Raw genomic sequence first — 20,605 nt, 5'->3', positions numbered from 1 at the left:
GAGGGGCCAAACCACCAAGGTCTAATTAACCTCACACTATGTGGGCATTTTTAACACTTTACAAATCCAACCAGGGAGATGTGCTTGGCATAGTCCATTTGCTATGAATCAACACTTTAATTGTTTTTTTTTGTAGAAAAATCTAATTTTGAGGCTTGAATATTTATAACAATTTTGAGGGAATCGACTTTCAAGCCTTAAAAAACTTGTTTTTGTGTTGCAATGGACTGATTAAAGAGTTAGATTTCTATGAAATCCAGCATGTTGAACACGTCCATACACTCTAACTAAAAAAAAAACTGAAAAAATCTCTGAAAACCTCAGGCGTGCGCGGCAATTGGTAGGATTCTGATTTGTAAGATCTAATAATTCAGAATACGAGTATTAAAAAAAAAAGTTTGAAACCCCCTTGATGCTATTGTGAAACAAATGAACAAAAAGAGGTCTTTCTTATTTACTTTTTAGGGCGAAGAACCCTCACCTAGAACTGGACCACTTAATGGATCTTCCCCCAGCGAGGCATTCTTTAATTGAATCGTTTAGATTTTAGGATTTTGACCTGGTATACATGAAGTAGTGAACTCTTATTGATTAGAATTTTAAGGGAATCACTTTAAGGCACCGTTTGAAAACTGCCTCTTGAGGGTGAAATGGTGGATTCCACAATGGTCATGGATTTAACAAATCCACAAGGTCATGTGAGAGCACTCCTTAAAATCAACTGAAGATTCTCCACTTCCACAGGCATTTTTTTTTGAAAGGCAAGCTGGGGTTAGGCATAGGGGTGGCAAAATCTGACACAACCCGCCAACCCGCTTCTTAGGCGGGTTCGGGTTTGGCTTAAACTGGTTCGTGTCATAAACGGGTTGACCCACCTAACCCGTTTATTAAACAGGCCGGGTTCGTGTTAGGGGCATGCCAACCCGGCTGACCCGTTTAATTAATGGGTTAGGTGGGCGGGTCAACCTGTTTACCCAACCCCGACCCGCCAACCCGTTTACCCGACCCCGACCCGCCCGCTAACCAGCCAACCCATTTATCCGACCCGACCAGTTTATTAATTAAACGGGTTTTACCCATTTAATAAATGGGTCGGGTTCATGTTTGCCACAGCCGACCCATTTAATAAACGGGTCGGTTCGTGTTGAGGTATGTTGACCGGCCAACCCGACCCGATTGCCACCCATAGTTAGGCATACCCCACCAGTTACACAACATACCATTGGGTTTTCTAATTTGCAACGTCCCAACACATGGTGACTTTCTCTAACAACTCTTACCAAACAAGCAGAGCAACCGTTGGTTACTCCCACAAGCATGTTTGGGATGCAGCTTTACCATAGAAAATGAAATTTGAAGGCCAGCAGCAGGTCACCGGAGTGGCCATGGTAGTGTCACTAGTGTTGCATTTGATAATTATCACCTCACCTTGGTGGCAGGTGAAATAAAGAATTGAAACTGGCAAAGGTCATGCCAGTTCTTTTTTTTTTTTTAAAGGCAAGCTGGAGTTAAGCAGACCCCACCAGTTACACAACATACCATTGGGTTTTGAACTTGCGACGTCCCAACACATGGTGATGTGCACTAACACCTCCTACCAAACAAGCAGAGCCCCCGTTGGTAGGTCATGCCAGCTCGCTCTTTTCCCATTTTTTCTTTGTTTCCAAACACTTTTGGAAGTGGGGATTCTGCACTTACCACTTCCGTGACCTCCAGCTGTCACTTTCCAAACAAAGCCTAAGTGTTGGGGTTGATGTAGTAATTTGATTTGATTAGCCGATCAATGGTTTGATTAGGTTGATGAAATAGGTTTAGAGGATAATTTAGGTTTTTTCTTTGGGTGGGTGGGTGGCGAGTAGACCAAGGGAAAAAACCCCAATCACTAGGCACACATTGACTGACCTTTGGTTGGTAAAACCCATGAGATCTCCCCTGTCCACCAGGGAGTACACCCAGCTTTGACCTTGCAGCAAGGGATGCCTCGGGTGGGTTTCAAACTCGTGACATATAACTTGGTGATGTTTAGAAGTTAATCTTATGAGATGAGTAGTGTCCTTGTGGGCATGTAATTTACGTGCTTAGTGTAAAATAACAAGGAAATAATCTCAAGATCACCTTAGTTTTTTTAATAATAATTAATGACTAGGTAGTTGTCACGGGCTTACTTTTTCCAATAAGCTAGTGTGGTGCGGCGGTCTTTTCTTACCGCCGCAAGCCTTTCTATCGCTTTGTCATGGGCATAGAATGCTTCGCAAACCTGCAATGCGTCAAGCTGACCAGCCTAACGGCCAAAGGCAACGTACAAATACCTTTCCATGTACTGAATTTTTTTCATTGGTCCTGCGCACCACTCCATATGTAGCTGCTTAGCAGAAGTTGATCAAACGCATTTTCAAATGTGTATTCTATATAGTTCATGTCGTTTAGTGCATAGCCGTCTTATACCAACTATCACTTCAGAAAGAGGCACGAACTTTGTTTTAGCTTTGCATGTCATGGAGTGTATTGCGACTTCATGTGCACTACAACAAAACCTCGTCACTGAAGGAACATGACCTAGCGGCCCTCAGTTCTAAGACCAGTTGATGATTGAACACCATAGTAAAGTACATCACTCAGACTCATTCGTCGGTGTCTAGGCATTCACTCGCCTAACTAGCCCCGAGTCACCATACTCGGTTGAAACTACCTAAGGTGATTCCTAAAAGAATTAGCCCTAACCCATACACCCTCTCGTGCATCCAACCGCTATGTGTGAGAACTCTTGCAAGCCGATAAGTTCTTAACCAAATCTCCAAAGACAACATTTTTTGATCCACTGACACTGCTTAACTAAACAACGTTTCATGTTTGTGTCTTTATACAATGATGCCTAACGTTGATACTGATGCCTATCGCATGCCGTGCTACCACCGCATGTCACTGATCAAGCAAATACATATCACATATTCCTACATTCGATGCATTTTTCACTCAGTAGAGCTCTGCACTGCACATGTCCTATTTTGAAATATTGGCTCGAGACAATAGCAATCCCAAGATAAGAATATCTAAAAAAACTAGCTCATTAAAGAGTTCTTTTAATAACTTGTTTTGGCCACATAACCTTTCACCATGAAATGGGATCCTGGTAATTTTTTGTTATGTTGGCAAGCTAATACTTTGAAATTAAAATGCGGTATTAATCATTTATATTGAACTTGCAGTAAACCACAGCAGGGTCGCCCACATGACCAGTGGGGTGGTTGTGAAGGTGTTGAGATGAAAACGCGGGGTCAAACCTCGTTGCCGCAATGGTGTGTCTAGCTTTCAGAGGTGGGCCATGTAAGGTAGGGTCGTGGGACTTTTCTCACTTTGGCGAGGATTTCACGTTATCAAGAAAAGATTGAACTTATATATAATAAGAAATTCCTTGTTTTGGACTCATAATATCATGTTTGAATGGAATTATTTATAAGTCTATTTCTTAAAACCCTTAATTGGTCAAAATTGGTGACTACGGCATGTTTAATTCAAAAGAACCTAAGTTTGACAAAGTTCAATTTATGATAGACGTTGCAGCAGAACTTGGGTTTCATCAAGTGGCTTGCAAAGATCAATACAAGTGTGCAGGCACCATCGAATTGGCAACCACGACTTCTGCACAATTCCCTTGTTATATTGTCCCTGGGAATTGTGATTCCAGTTTCCCCATTAATGCAAATTATAGCATACTTATATATAGGGGTGGCAATTTCTGACACGACCGCCAACCCGACCCGCCAACCCGCCTCTTAGGCGGGTTCGGGTTGGGCTTAAGCCAACCCGTTTAATAAACGGGTCGACCCATGTAACCCATTTATTAAACAGGTCGGGTTCGGGTTGGGGGTATGCCAACCCGCCAACCCGTTTAATAAACGGGTTAGGCGGGTGGGTCGACCCGCCAACCCGGCTCCCAACCCGCCAACCCGACCCGTCAACCCGCCAACCCGACCCGCCAACCTGCCTACCTGCCAACCCGATCCATCAACCCGCCAACCTGACCCGCGAACCTGAAAACCTGTTTACCCGACCCAACCCATTTATTAAATGGGTTGGCAGGTCGTGTCGGGTTACCCATTTATTAAACGGGTCGGGTTCATGTTTGCCACAGCCGACCCGTTTAATAAACGGGTCGGGTTCGGGTTGAGGTATGCTGACACGCCAACCTGCCAACCCGACCCGCCAACCCGCCAACCCGACCCGATTGCCACCCCTACTTATATATGGTTCTTTCAGACCCAAGGGGTAGTGGGATGCACCTAGGCCGTTTGATGGGCAGCCTATGTTCAAATTCCATGGGTGTCATCCCCTGCATGAGCCAAAGCTTGGCCACTGCAAGCCCTCAGAGTTTTACACTGACAGGACAACGACTGTAAGTACGGCAGGCTGAGCCAATGCGGCTAGGTCTCTGGGCTTGGGGCGGTTTCTCTGAGTAAAAAATATATATGGTCCTTTCATCAGTTAAATTGAGAAATGAACATCATAATTGTGTTTGGGTTTGTGGATGCATGGCTGGGTTTGGGTTAAAATAGTACAAGCTCTCTGAATGTGTTGGGGTCCCGTTCCATAAATCAGTTTTCTATTGAAATGAACCAGATTTGAAAGTTTGCCTGGTTGGGATCAGAGCACATGACTCTAGAAAGTTCCAAATACAAAATCCAATTTTTTTTTTATGAAAAAATATATAACACCAATTCAGTTGCAGCTACAAGACAGGGGTCAGGGAAGTACGCAGTTTGAATGTGGATCACCTGCACATAGTGGTGCCACTCCAGCTTGGTGTGTCAGGAAAGCAGCCTTTGCCATGTCCAAACAATAAATCAGGAACCATTCCCTTTTCATGTTCCAACAGTGGGAGCAAGACTTGAATTTGGACAGTGCAAAGCATTGGTGAGGTGTTGATCTAACTTAAACTTAACCATTCCCTCTGCGTAAGCCAACACATAGCATAGGCCCTGGGGGGCAGGGGTCCTAGCATTGAAGTTTTACCCCAAGGAGGGTTGGCGTAGTGGGGTGGGGCTTTGGGTGCTAGACCGGCAATCAAGGTTCGATTCCCATGGGAGTCACCCCTCTGCACAAGCCAATGTATAGCATAGGCCCTGGGGTTAGGGGTCACGAGTACCACAGGTATGGCAGGCTGAGCCAATGCAACCAAGTCTTCATGCTAGGTGCGGTTTCTTCAGGTTATAAAAAAAAGGTTTATAACACACTAAGGATGCAAATGGGTCGGATCCAGAATGGAGGTTTTGCAAATTTTGGCTATTTCGGATTTAGCCCCCGATATATTTATCTGTGGATCTGAACCATTTGCATTCGTACTCAACACTTAGGAAATGATCCCAGCAGTGTGGATTGAATATAATGAGGTCCAAATTCATACGGCTTAGAGAGGGTTAGACGTAATAAAAGAGAATAAATTGTCATGATTACTTCTATCACGAGCCTATTTCCTTTAATGTGTCAGCGCGGTGCGACGGTCCCTCCTCACCGCCGCAAGCCTACTTGTCAGCTCGCTTGCCGATCGCGAAAGCTTGTAATCAGAGTGCAAGAGAGCAAAAGAGAATATAATGAGAGAAATTGCAATCACAAGAAGCAATCACAACGAGGGTGAACAAAAGAAAGCTCAACACATTTACTTCATTCACAATTTTGCCCGCAGGCTATTACAGTTCAAGTATACGGACTGCCTCTTCGGGGTATTGATTTACCTGAACTAGGCAGCTTACATCAGACTCAACAAAAACAAAACAGACTCTAAACACAACTATATAATGTAAGTCACAAGAGAACATGCTCCCCCCTTCAAATCATGCACCGTCCTCAGCACCATCTGTTTCGTGGTAATCTCTCACTTCAGTCGGGTAGTGACTGTTCATTCGGAATGCAGGCTTCCACGTTGGTTCCTCCCATTGTACCAAGTATTTCTTCGCCTCCCCCAAGTAGTTGACCTTGTGGCGAAGGATCTGACTGAGGTGATTTTCGGCTTGTTGCGCTGTCGGGGCCCTCTGCATGATGGGAGCGCGTTGTGGCACACTGTGTTCCGGGTCTCCATCATCCGGATGGAACTGCTTGAGGTTGCACACGTGAAACACCGGGTGCACCTTGAAGTCTGGGGGAAGCTCCAGCTTGTATGCGAGCTTGCCCACCTTTTTTTTTATGGTGAAGGGTCCTTCATACTTTCTGAGCAGTCCACGGTGTCGCCCGTGGAAGATTCATGTACAACCATGATATAGCTTCACCAACACTTGGTCCCCAACTTGGAACCCCGCGGGCCAACGATGCTTGTCCGCCCACTTCTTCATTCTCTTTGCCGCCTTGTGTAAGAATGCCTTCGCCAACTCATTCAGCTCGTGCCAATCGCAGACAAACTGATAGGCGAAGGATGACCTTCCCTTTTCTTGTGCGGCAAGAGTGTGCAGGGTCAGTGGCTGCTGCCCCATGGCTATCTCAAACGGGTTGTGACCTGGAGACTCATTCTTCTGCAGATTATAACAAAACTATGCCACATCAAGGAGCTTCACCCAATTTTTCTGATTGGCACTAAATTTTTTTGATTTGCACTAACAAAGTGCCTAAGGTACTGCTCAAGTATCCCGTTGATGCGCTCTGTCTGCCCATCTGTTTGTAGATGAAAGCTTGTAGAAAACAGTAAATCAGAGCCAAGTAGCCGAAATACTTCACGTCAGAACTTGCCCGTGAAGCGAGCATCGCGATCACTCACAATGCTCTTTGGTATGCTCCAGTGCTTCACCACATGCTTTATGAACAAATGTGCAGTCTTCTTTGCAGGACACTCCTTAGAAGCTGGGATGAAGGTGATATACTTTGAGAAACAATCCACCACAACCAAAATAGAACTAAGGCCCTCTACCTTTGGCAGAATAACAATAAAGTCCATGGAGATGCTATCCTAAGGACGTTTTGGAATTGGTAGAGACTCAAGAAGACTGGCAACATTCTGGTTTTTCCCCTTATCTTGCTGGCAGATGAGGCATGTCCACACATACCCCTCAACGTCGTCTCTCATCTGCGGCCAATAGTAGCCACGCTCAAGGAGTGCTAAGGTTCGCTCCTGACCAAGATGGCCAACCCATAGTGTATCATGACACTCCTTAAGTAGTTCTTGATGGAGGCTTCCCTACCGCGGCATGAAGATGCGTCCCTTTTTTGTCACAAGGAGGCCATCTTGTAGCCAAAATTGTTGAGTCTTCCCTGCCTGCGCTAGATAAAGAAGTTGTTGTGCAGTCGGATCCTACTGCGTACCTTCATGGATGCGACTCAGTAATGCACCCTACAAATGCACTTCAGAAGGTTCCGCGCGCGCAGCTGTTAGTTCAGTCCTACGACTCAGAGAATCCGCCACAATATTGGTCTTTCCAAACTTGTACTCCAAGGCAAAGTCAAACTCAACAAAAAACATCTGCCATCGAGCTTGTTTAGGCGTCAACTTCTTTTGTGTCTAAAAATAGCTCATGGCCACATTGTCCGTCTTGACGATGAACTCAGCACCCAAGAGGTAGTGTCGCCAAGTCCTGAGGCAGTACATAATGACAGTCATCTCACGTTCATGCACTGTGTAACGCCTCTCTACATCTTTCATCTTGCGACTCTCATATGCGATCAGATGACCATCTTGCATAATAACTCCGCCAATGGCAAAGTTTGAGGCATCCGTGTGGACTTTAAAGGGTTTCGAATGATCAGACAATCGCAACACTGACTCCCTCACTAAGGCTTTCTTCAAGCCATCAAAGGCATCTTGGCACACTTCTGTCCAGAGCCATGCCCGATTTTTCTTTAACAAATCGGTGAGGGGCGCAACAATGAGGGAGTAGCCTTCGATGAAACACCGATAGTAGTTTGCCAAACCAAAGAATGACCAAAATTCTAGCACTTTGCTTGGCAGAACCCATTCATAGATGGACCTTATCTTTTGTCCATCCATAAGCAGCGCACCACGCCGCACAACGTGGCTAAGAAAGTTGATCTCCTTCTGTCCGAAACGACACTTCTCTCGTTTAACACAAAGGTCATTCTCCTTCAACACCTGAAACACGATTTGCAAGTGCCCGACATGTTCCTCCATGTTGTTGTTGTAGATCACAATATCATCCAGGTAGACTACCATGAACTTGTCTAAGTAAGGGTAAAAGATCTGGTTAATTAAAGTCGTGAACGTGGCTGGAGCATTTGTCAACCAAATGGCATTACTAAGAATTCCTAAGCACCATAGCGAGTGACACAAGTTGTCTTCGGCTCATTACCTTCAGCAATCCTCACTTGCCAGTAATCCGATCGCAGATCTAACTTGGAAAAGATACGGGAACTGCCTAGTTGGTCAAACAAGTCCGCTATCAATGGCAATGGGTACTTGTTTTTCACCATGACTTTGTTTAAAGCACGATAATCCACACATAACCGCTTGGAGCCGTTATGTTTCATCTGAAAAAGGACCGAGGTACCAAATAGGGCTTTCAATAGACGAACAATGCCTGCATCCAACATCTCATCTAGCTGTCTGCGTATCTCCTTCAGCTCAGCTGACCCTATACGGTATGAAACCATTGCAGGAGGCTTCGCTCTCGGGGTCAACTCAATCTTATGGTCGACCTCACGTCTTGGCGGAAGACGCTTTGGCAATTTCGGAGGGATCACCCCTCCGAAATTCTTCTAATAGTGGGGCTAGGGTCAGCGACATTGTTGCTTCTACCTTCCCTTCTTCTGCACCCACTGCAACTAAGAATGTCTGCTCTCCATGCTTGACACTCTTCTTTAGTTGCATTGCCGATAGCACTGAAGACTTGCCTTTCTACGCAAGGCACTGCACTGTGTGGGACAGGTCTGACCCAATTATCATCAATGTGTTAAACTTTGGTAGCATCATAACATTCTGGCTTTGCAGAAAATCCATACCCAAAATCACCTTGAAATCGTTCAGGGGCACCACAGAGAAGTTGACTTTGCTGACCCAACTCCCCACTTGAATAGCCACGTCTCTTGCTTCACCAAGGATGGGCTTGACCTCAGAGTTTACCGTTTTGATGGTCCTTTGCTTTGGCACAGGCTTTAAGCCCAACCGCTCTACCTCTTCTCGCGAGACAAAGTTGTGTATGACCCCTGAGTCTATCATTGCTAAAGTAGACTTTTCATTCATAATGACTTCCATGTACATAAGTTCCTTACTGACATGCATGTTCTTAGCGACGCAACTTCTAGCTGCATTAATCGATTGCATGACCCCCATCCTGGGTTGCATCATCTCAGTGTCACTACATTCAATATCGCTGCATTCTTCCTGTACAACATTGGCTTGCCCATCGTCCTTCACGAGGCGCTTTGGGCACTGCCTGACGATGTACCTATCGCCACTGAACCAGCATGTCATAACTGCACCCTTGTTGCTATTATTATGGTTTGTGTAATTTTGTTTCTTTTCGGATTGATGGTGTGTCGACGCCTCACCTTTATCATTGCACCGCTCATCCTTCTTGCTACCGTGGTCAGGCTACTTCCCGACTTTGGTGGATGGAGTAAAAGGCTTGTGCTGAGTGTCAACTAAAAGCTCGGTCGCCACATATATATCTTCCAAAATACGAGTGTTGCTCCTTTCCACTTCAGACTATGTCCATGGCTGAAGTCTCACAATGAACCAGTTGAGTATGTCATCTTCTGGTATGTTAGGTATCTCCAACATAAGCTTCTAGAACGTTTTGACATAGTCTTGCAACAAACCAGAGTATTTGAGGTTGCGAACCATCTGGTATGCCTGCCTCTACATGTTTCTTAGCATGAAATAGTTGCGTAACTCCATTTTGAAGTCGTTAAAAGTGTCTATCACGCATTGACCCCTCTCCATGTGGCTGCGCTTTCACCTCCACCAAGCGATGACATCTCCATCAAGTAAGGCTGCTGCGGCCTTAATCCTCAAATCCTCAATGATCACATTCTGGATATCCAAGTAGTCTTCTACTTGGAACAAAAAGTTCTCAATGACCTTGCTATCACGAGAATCATTGAATTTTGTGGGTCTTGGCACATCAATCATTGATGGCCTCTCACCATTTCTGCCATTTAGGGTCACTATCTGCTGCAACGTATGGTTCTTCAACTGAAGCTCCCCTACTTCAGTCTGCAAGTCGGCCACTATAGTCATCAACGAAGTGACCTACCTCATTAGTAAGTTTACCTGCTCTTGCAGGCTCGCCACCATATCATTCAGTCCACTGAATGATTCACATGTGTGTGAAATCATTTTCTCGTGCGAAGTCACATCTTCCACCAGCTTGTTAACAGTTGTAGCCAACTCTTCTTGGCTCCGAGGTGAACCCATCTCATCAGGTTCGGCAATTGCCTTGCCTTTGGTGTTGCACAAGTTTTGATAAGGCACCACGATGTCTTGCTCACAAATCGCAGCCTGTCGACGTGTCTATCGACACCGACTACAGAGTCCTTTCCCTAGCACAAGAACGGGCTCTAGTACCACTTGTCACAGGCCTATTTTCTTCAATGGGCCAGTGCAGCACAACGGTTCCTCCTCATCGCTGCAAGCCTACTTGTCAGCTCGCTTGCCGATCGTGGAAGCTTGTAATCAGAGTGCAAGAGAGCAAGCGAGAATAGATGGAGAGAAATTGCAATCACAAGAAGCAATCACAACTAGGGTGAACAAAAGAAAGCTCAATGCATTTACTTCATTTACAATTTTTCCCACATGCTATTACAGTTCAAATATATGGACTGCTTCTTCAGAGTATTGATTCACTTGAACTGGTCTGCTTACATCAGACTCAACAAAAGCAAAATAGACTCTAAGCACAACTGTATAATGTAAGTTGCAAGAGAACAACTTCATTAATGACAATTAAGGTTTGTTTTGGAGGTTGCCTTTCCTTAAAGTGAGACTCCTCCTCCTTCTTTACCCTACTTTTCTTCTTCTCCACCCGCTTGTTGTGATCAAGAATCGCAACACCAAGGCTCAGTCTTGATCAGAACTTTTAGCACCCTGTCAAGGGACTCTCCCTTGTCCGAACCTAATTTGTTTTAGACATCACTGCCTTTCTAAACATTGATCCTGATGGATGGGGCACAAACAGGTTTGATACATGGCTAAATGGTGATGCACACAAATCCAAAACTTAAGCAGCAGGATCATATTGAAGTCTAGATTCAAGTTAGATTTCCATATAGTTGTATATGAATCTAAATTTTTGTGTGCTAATGTCAGATTGGATAGAAACGGTTGGAAACTATGTTTTGAGGATTAGTAAAAAGATGGGAGTTACAAGTGTGATAAGCAAATGAATAGAGAAGTGCACATTACAACATGGAAGGTGAGTAAGTTTAAACAATTATCGAGTTCTTACATGTAAGCATAAACCAATTGGACTTGAATTGGATCTCTGTATAGATCCAACAAAAAATATTGATATAGATCTTGTTGGACAAAAGATCATCTCCACCATTATGCCAGCACCCTAACATATTTGGTTGCTATTTGGATCTCTGGCCAAGAGTTACCAGAAGCTTCTTAGGTAGGTAGGGAGTGTGATACTCCTCGCTTTCAAAACTTTATGGGAATCTCAATTCTCCCATGCTTCTTTATGTTTCTTATATAGTTTTCTCATGTTTCTTTTTCATGTGATTTTCTCATGCTTCTACTCACTTCTCATGTGCTTTCTTTAAATTGGTAACCATCATTGTAAAGATTTTAACAAAAAAATTATTCTTTTAGTGAAACTTATGAAATATAAGAATAATCAATTTTATTTTAATTTTTATTTGTTTTTTGTTTGATTCCTATTTAGTTCCCATATCGTCCATCATTGTTTTTTTATTCTCATTTTACATTCAAATTGTTACCTCACTTCTTGCTTCCTATAAATTTTAAAATGCCTCACTTCTTGCTTTTGCTTCTCATACTTGCTTCTGCTTCCTAACTTGTTAACCTTGCTCTACCCTATCTTATGGACTACCCTTCCAAATTGGGTTTTATCTTCTTTAACTATCCTTCCTTAATTCAAGGAAAGAATTACATTGGATCTATATATGTGGGTGTCCCATTGTACTTGGATTCATGATTCTTAGTAAAACTTTCTCTGAGCTGGTCTCATGGATGTAGGCCTCCATGGCCGAACCATGTAAATACTTGTGTTTTGATTTGCATGCTCTCTAGATCTGAACCACGTTAACATGGTATCATAGCAGCAAAGGCATTCTTGTGATCATAACATCATCAGTTTCATGCCCTCTCAATGGTGCAGCCTCATCTCAACATGGTCATTCCTCTCCCTCGAGTTGTTGCTGTCTCTTTTTGTGGTCCACCATCACCACCATCATCGGAGCTACCTCAAGCAGTCACCAAACCAAATTGTCCTCTCCCTTTAGGTCCCATATGTGTTTCCTGAGTTTTCCTCAAGGTTGAGGATAACAACCCATCTCCGCCCGAACCAGACCCCATGCCACTTAAAGTCTTGGTGCAGGACCAGCCTCACCCCAGTCTAAAAATTACCACAATCCTTTAAATGGCCTTAATTGCCTGTCATGGTCCTAAGCCGGGAAACTCAGGTATATCATGGGTAAAAGACCAACTCTTCGTCCCAACGACCCTTTGTATGAAGAATGTGAGTCTAACAACCACCTAGTGATGTCATGGTTCCTCAATTTCATGAAGCCCAGAATCGCCATGGGACTCATATTTCTTGAATTGGCCGAGGCTATATGGATTGTTGTCAAAGAGTTGTATAACGAGCAATACAACATTGCCTGACTGTACCAACTCACTCAATATATAGAGTTGAAAAAGCTTGATCATCCCTTTAATGAGTACTTTGGGAGTTTTTGAGGCATGTGGGATGAGTTTGACTTCTACTCCCATGTCTCTTCTGATCTCACTGTCCTCCAAAAACAAAAAGAACAAGAGAAGATATTTCAAATGTTTGTTGATCTTGGCTTGGATTATGCGATCCTCAGAAGTTAAATTCTTATGACTTCTCCTATGCCTTCTTTGAATGTTGTGTGCTCCACTATTAAGAGAGAAGAGACTCGGTGTAAAGTCATGAACCCCACCAAAACTGATTGGCTCAGAACCAGGAAAAAAGATGACTTGAACCTACTGCAAAAAAAATAGTCACACTCGGGAGAAATGTTGAAAATTGAATGGTAAACCAAGTACGAGTCAACCTGATAAAGAGAAGAACAAACTAACCACTCAAACTGATCAGTTTGCTCCTTCATAGACACCCTTAACATTGAAGAAACTCACTCATATCCTCTAGAATCTAAGCAAGGTTGGTCTGGTTTCATCCGAGCACTCAAATGTCATGGCCAATTTAGGTAACGCAGGTAATCTTGTCTCCTCTTCTATGAATCGATCTATATGGGTTGTCAACTCAAGGGCCACTAATCACGTAACCGAAACCAAAGACTATATAACCTGCATCAAACCCCCTAATCTCAAAGGGCTAATGACCATTGCCAACGATTCTCTTGTTCTGATTGGTGTTGGGGAAACTCACTTTTTTAACCATGATGTGGCTTGTAATGTTCTTTATATGGCTAAACTCGCATCAAACTTGCTATCTGGCCATTAGATAATTAATCAACTAGCTTGGTTTTTCTGTTGATCTTAGTACACATCTAGTGTAGCTATTGGGTCTCACACATGAAACTCATATGTTAGATTCAGGTATTGGAATCATACTATATCATTGAATCTCATAAAAATTCAATGATCCAAAGTAGTGGGTCAAAAATCCAATGGCCTACTTAAATAGTGGGCTATTGAGATAGTGGTGGCCCCACATCACATTGGATTCTCAGCATATTTGAGAATCCAATAAAACAGTTATGGTTAGGTAACAACTACCCAAGGAAGGATAAGTAGACTTAACCTTTGCCTCTGCAGGTAGAGAGCTTGAACCATACATTGAAAAAATCTCCCCTAAAGAAGGCATTTGATCTAATACAATCCCTATTCTCTCATCTCACACTATGGACACTACGGTCCTCAAATTCCAACACTTTCACGATCGAGTGACCAGGAAGATGATTGGTGAAGGAAGGGTTGTCGAAGGTCTCTACCTACTCGAAACATGAAGTGAAGTAGGCCCCAAAGATTGAGCCACCCATCCAATAAAGCTATAAAATCTTTCATGTCTCAGTTAGACTTTGATTGCTTATCATGTGATGGTTACCAATATGCTAAGCCCACTCAAGGCCCTTTTCTACATTCACATAGAGTTTCTAGTAAACCTTTTGTCTTGGGGCAGGTTTGGAAGAGAGATAAACTCTCATAGAAAAAGAAAGTTTTGCCTATAAGAGTTTTTGATACGAGAAGTTTTTCAAAAGAAAGTTTTTTGCTTATTTGTGTAGCATGAAAAAAATAGGGTGGGAAAATATGAAAAAATGAGAGAGGAGGGTGGTGGTGATGGTAGTAGGTGGTGGTGATGTTGAGATGGTGGTGGTGAGATGACCAATGGTGGAGAGTGTAAAAATAAAATTTTTCTTGGTAGGAAACATTCCTTCCACCTCTTCATGGAAGAATATTTTATATCAAAAAGTGTACTTTTTTAGAAAAACTCTCATTTAGAAGGGTCAAAAAATCGATTAAGATTTTTTATTTTGCATCACTTTTCCCACATCTTTCTCACTTCCAAACGTGACCTTGGTGCACTCTAAGGTGTGTCTTATTCAGGTTTCAAATATTATGTCACCTTTATCAACAGTTCTCAAAGGCGACTTCAGTTTATTTTATTCCCTCCAGAGAAAGTTCACTCACACTTTAAAGATTTTTTCAAGTTTGTTAAAAAGCAATACGAGACTGAGGTGAAAATTTCGAGGACCAATAATGGCATGGAGACACCAACAAGTTCGTGCAATTTACCCAGGAAGAGGGGATCAATAACCAAACCACTTATGTGGGCACTCAGCAGAATGGAGCCACTAGACACAAAAATCAAAGTCTTCTGAAAGTCGCTATGGGCTCTTCTATTCCAAATGAATATCCCAAAAAAATATTGGAGTCATGAGCAGTTGCCACTGCATGTTAATAAACTGGTTTTAAAGTGAAAAGTTTAAAGGGAAATCTCCTATGGAAATCTTGAAAAGAAATAAGGTCTCTCTCGACCATCTGCAGGTTTTTAGGTGCACTGTATATATTTTGAAAACCCTTCAAGGACGGGACAAACTTAGCCATCAGACTGTTAAGTGCTTAGTGTTAGTTAAAGGAAGATGTACATCTCCCAAGATATGAGTTTTGAAGAAAAGGTTCTCTATTTCACTGATATCTAGGTCAATCAAGTCAGAGGATAGGGGGATCAAAGCAATATTCCTGCTCTACCCAACCATAGCAATCTAGATGATCTTGGCATTCCTCAAACACACGTGATTGAGAAAAATGAGTGTGCAGTACAATGTTCTTGATAAGACTAACAATACCTAAATCACACCACCTGCACCCGACATCACCCTTAGGCGTTCAGAAAGAGTGACCCAACCTTCCCAGAGGCTCAAGACCTTATTACAGATGAATCCTCAACCTACCCAATTGAGAAATATATCTCCTATGTTCATCCTCTCACAGGTTATATGGCATTTCTTAGTAGCATTTTCTCTCACCAAGAATCGAGCAGTTTTCATGAAACCAGAACTCTGCCAGAATGAAGACAGGCTATGCAGGAGGAACTTGACACTCTCCACAGAAACCATAGATGGAATGGATGAGATTGCTTATTCAATGTAAGGGATATTCCTTTCAAAACACAAATATGCCTTGAATCTTTTAAGGGAGATTGAGAAACTTGGGGCCAAACCACCACACTCCGATAGAACTCAATAGCACTGAGAATCGCTTGAGAATGTCCAAAACTATCGAAGGCTTGTGAGGAAACTCATATACCTTACCAGACATTAGCTACGTTGTAAGCTTGGTAAGTCAATTCATGCACAAGCTTAAAAAACAACACATTGAGGCGGTGAACTGCATCCTTAGTTACATCAAGAGAACACCAGGACAAGAGATTTTGACGAAGAGGAATGGGCACACAAACATTTATGACTTCTCACTGGACATGCAATATATACGACAGAAAGTCTACAATAAGCAGATACTGCACAAGAGTAGGAGGTAATGTAGTTGCTTGAAAGAGCAAGAAACAAAAGGCGCAGAAGCTGAATATCGAGTCATAACTTCAAACATGTGCAAATTAGTATAGACCAAGGCCCTTCTCTCAAATATAAACAAGAAAATGTATTGCTGCAACCAAACTGCCACTGTCAACTTAATCTTTTAAGAAAGAACTAAACACATTGAAATAGAATGTCACTGTATCAAGGAGAAAGTACAATGGAATGAAAAATATGTACAACCTACTTAAAAAGCCAGGAGCAACTCAGATATATTCACTAAAGCAGTCACCAATAGTAGATTCTAAGAAATTCTTAGCAAGTTGGGTTCTATGAATATTTTCATTCTAACTCAAAGGGGAAGTATTGGAGATAAGATCAGCTCCACCATCACATGGCATCCATGGTCGAACCATGTAAATAACCGTGTTCTCTCTCTCTCTCTCTCTCTCTCTGTGAACCACGTTAACAGATAATCTGACAAGCGATCATATAAACACAACTCCAATCTAAATGCACAGTTGAATATTATATTAAGATAAATCACACAATACTGCATAGCATTTGGGTCTTTGGTGGTGATTTCCCATATGATATGGATGAAAAGGGTAAAAGGTTGATGCCCCAAAACTCTCTCTCCTAGAACAATGGACCCCACATGGATTGTAAAGGCGCAATTATTTGGGAGGGTGGTGCGTGCCCACCAAAGCAGTTCTTGAGCACATGCATTGGGCCCACCCCCTGACCTAGTAGGGCTGTCAATGGGTCGGGTATCCACCTTTCAGGGTGTACTCGAACCCACCCAAATAACTTGCAGCCCAACTCGGGTAACGTCCGGTCAAGCAAATGGAATCCCAAACCCAAACCGTATAATCTAAGAAGTATTTAATTTGCTTTTACATACATGCAAAGTAGTCGGGTCAGGGGTCAGATTGGGTATCTAAAGAAAAATCAAAGCTCAAACCAAACCACATATTATGCTGACAGTGTTCGGGCCAACCCGATTAACACTCAGGTTAGCATTTTTATGCCCATACCTGATTCCCTGCCTCCATTTATTCCCACATAAATGAAGCCATAAAGCTCCCTTAGAAGGGAAATGGTCCTGGGATGTGTGTTTTATCCAACAAGGATATTTGGAACTGATAGTGATAGACTGGCAGTCTGTGGGACCCAAATCCCATAAAATTTGAATTATGGGGGTTGTCATCAGCCAGTGCCATCTCAACAGTTGATCTCTAAAATCAGTGTACTATATGGGTGTGGATGCTAATGGTTTCAATTGTTATGCATACCTGACCTTGACTAAAATGAGCGGTGTCCATAGGTCGGACTTCTATGGGACCCATGTGGGTCCGAACTCGGATGGAACACTGAGGTGCCGGTACTGTGTTCAGGTATGGGTCCCACAAGACTTCCCATAGGAAAAACCATACAGGAAGAGATAAGATAAACCAGACCCGGTTCATATCCTGTAAAAATAATATTTTTACGTTTTTTTTACATTAAAAAATTGTGGATCCTAATCAGATCTGGGGCATAGTTAATGAGATTTCATAAACCATACTCGGTTCAATATACTAATTGGACCCTCTGGTTCCAACCTGAATCGATAATTTGACCACCTCTTTAATTACCAAACCTGGATTATACTGGATCCAGTAGAGTTGGAATCAGGTCATGCCCAACCTGTTGACACCCTGTAACCAGTCAGTTCTGTAACCATAACCGGTTCAATATAAGATGTTATTGAAAGCAATAACCAGTCAGTTCTGGAACCAAATGAATAGGATCCAGCACAAGGACTGGGTCAAGAATCTTTGGTATGGCTCCAGACCCAATCCAATTTTTCCATTTTAAGAGCCAGTGAATGGTTATGATTTGATTCATACTACATCCTGTTGGGTCGAACTCATCAATCAAGATCCATGTACGTCTGGATCTGGTTGGCATACCATTTTAGATAGGTTCGTGTCCTGCCCCATTTAAAAGTTTTACTCATTTCCATGCTTTCCTCTGCTTGCAAGTCTCAATCTAGATTTGGGGAAATGTTGGAAGGGTAATTGGATTCCTCCATGTGAGAATTTTTTGATGTTTGTTATTGGTGATAAGTCATTGCCATGTCCCTTTATTTTGTATTAATTCTTTATGCTTCAAAAAAAAAATAATTGGCAGAAAAAATAGAAAAACTGAAAGTTGCGGGAGCTAGGGAATGAAAACCTCCTCAAATGTAAACCCTACCAAACTTTTTCAATGGATTTTTTTGGGTATTTTTTTTTTAAATTTTGACCGTATTCAACATGATGATCATGAATTTTGGATAGAAAAAATAGTATTTGGAGCCTCAAAATTTTATGAAAATAGTAGGCTGTTGATTTTGAAACTTATGAAAACCTATGTATGCATTGGAATTAAATGCTCCAAAACCTGATTCCTATAAAAATAAGAATATAGATCACATCTGTACGGTCAAAATCTTTAAAAAAATACCAAAAATCTAATAAAATATCCATTGGGGAGGGTTTTCCATTAGGGAGGTTTTCATTTCCCTCTTCTTGGGTATCCAAAGCATATTAACATTGAAAATTTTGTGATTTTTAATGTGGCGTTCAAGGGTTGATTGTGCAAAAAAAATGATATTTAAAAAAATAAACTATTGTGCAAATATCACATTTTTAAGAAATTATAATACAATATTAAAGTGTTCAATTTTTTTTTAGAATTTTTAGAATTATTTTATATTTACATATTTACAAATAAAACAAGTAAAAAATTTTAGCCCATTCTTAATTTGAATTTTTGATCTAAAGTGACTGCCTGCAAAGGTAAGGTGGTAAATCGAACTCCATGGAAGTCACGAGGCACACGGTGTTTACAACATGTTCCATATTTCTAAGAAGCCTCGGGGTGTCAACTCGTCAGGTTCGGTTCAGATTCGGGTAGAATCAGACCCAAACCTGATTTGAGATGACGGTATCAGGTCCGGACCCGGGTCTAATTGGATTTACCATAAAAGAAACCATACCCAGATTCTATATGGATTGCATGAACCAGACCCTGACCATACCTGATAAAATAATGTTTTTTTATCATTTTTACATTGAAAAATTACGTATCTTAATCGAAACACGGGTCGGGCCCTAGTCCGATATGAAATTTTACAAACCATACCCCACTCCATATATTAATCGAACTCTTGAGGTATGACCCGGATTCTAATCGGGCCTTCTTATTTATCACCAAGTCTTGACCTTATAGGGTCTGGTACGAGTTGGGTCTGGGTCAAACCCGACCCATTGACACCCCTAATTAAATAGGACTCCAATGAAACCCCACCTTCAAGGAAATAGGAATTCCAATTCATGTTTGGAAAAGATTTTTTGGGGGATAGGTGAGAGCAAGAATCAAACAGGATGTGAGGTCAAATGTGGCATCTAAATGGCTAGGTCACACTATCATAACCAAAGGGTCTTGAGCTCGAATCCAACGGGGGAGTGACCACTCAGCTTGATTATCCAAAATAAGAAAAAACAGGATCAAAGAGGAAGCAGGGTTGCCAAGTCTATAGAGACAAAGCCAGGAAAGGAATTGAGATGTCCTCCCAAGTCTCCAAAATCAGCCGCAGGCTAAGCATCTCAGTCCAAGGAATGATGTAAGCCAAAATCCTGAGAATTCAAGATTTCTGTTGTTCCCTCATAAAAATTTATGAGGTGATGAAAAGAAATCCGTACACTTTTTTAAGTCTGGCACAATGTTGTCAGTGTCGATAGACTGTATCGGCCGATACATATCGTATCGGATACTAACCTGAATCAGCTATTTTTTAAAATAAGTAAAATTAATTTTTTAATATTATTTTAATGGTTTTAACACATGTCACGTTATGATTAACACAAAATATTTTTAAATTATTTTTAGCCAATACAAAAAGATTCACTTGAGAATCGGTATCGGCCCGATTCACCTGAATCGTTGGCCAAACGATTCAGGGACGATACTGACAACATTTTGCAGCAGTTTTCTTTGATAAAGGGGGTGCGTATCACCAAACTACAAATAGAAAAATTTAAAAGGAAGTCTAGAGTCTTGACTACAGCGACAAAAAGGTTCTTTATTGTGGATTGACTTTGATCAACAACTTCTTTAATCGCAGTTAGTGCCTTCTTTGACTAAGTATTTGTGGATGAAGGTCAAGAAATTAAAGAGTGGCTTAATCCTATGGACCACATCCATCTTTCTACTCATTGTACCACAAAAAGTATAGGTTTTCTTTCCCATTCTAGTCAAAACAACTTGTGAACTTCTTTATTTGTCAACTACCTAGACAGATTCATCCAACAAATAGAGAACAGTAGACTAATGCATACAAATATGTCAATAGACATGTGGAGAGAGAGAGAGAGAGAGAACAAATATGGCAATATGTATGAACACACACACACACACAGAGAGAGAGAGAGAGAGA

Source organism: Nuphar pumila, chromosome 6 (genome assembly GCF_984573655.1).
Source record: "Nuphar pumila chromosome 6, dmNupPumi1.hap1.1, whole genome shotgun sequence".
NCBI lineage: Eukaryota > Viridiplantae > Streptophyta > Magnoliopsida > Nymphaeales > Nymphaeaceae > Nuphar > Nuphar pumila.
This window is presented reverse-complemented; position numbering follows the sequence as displayed.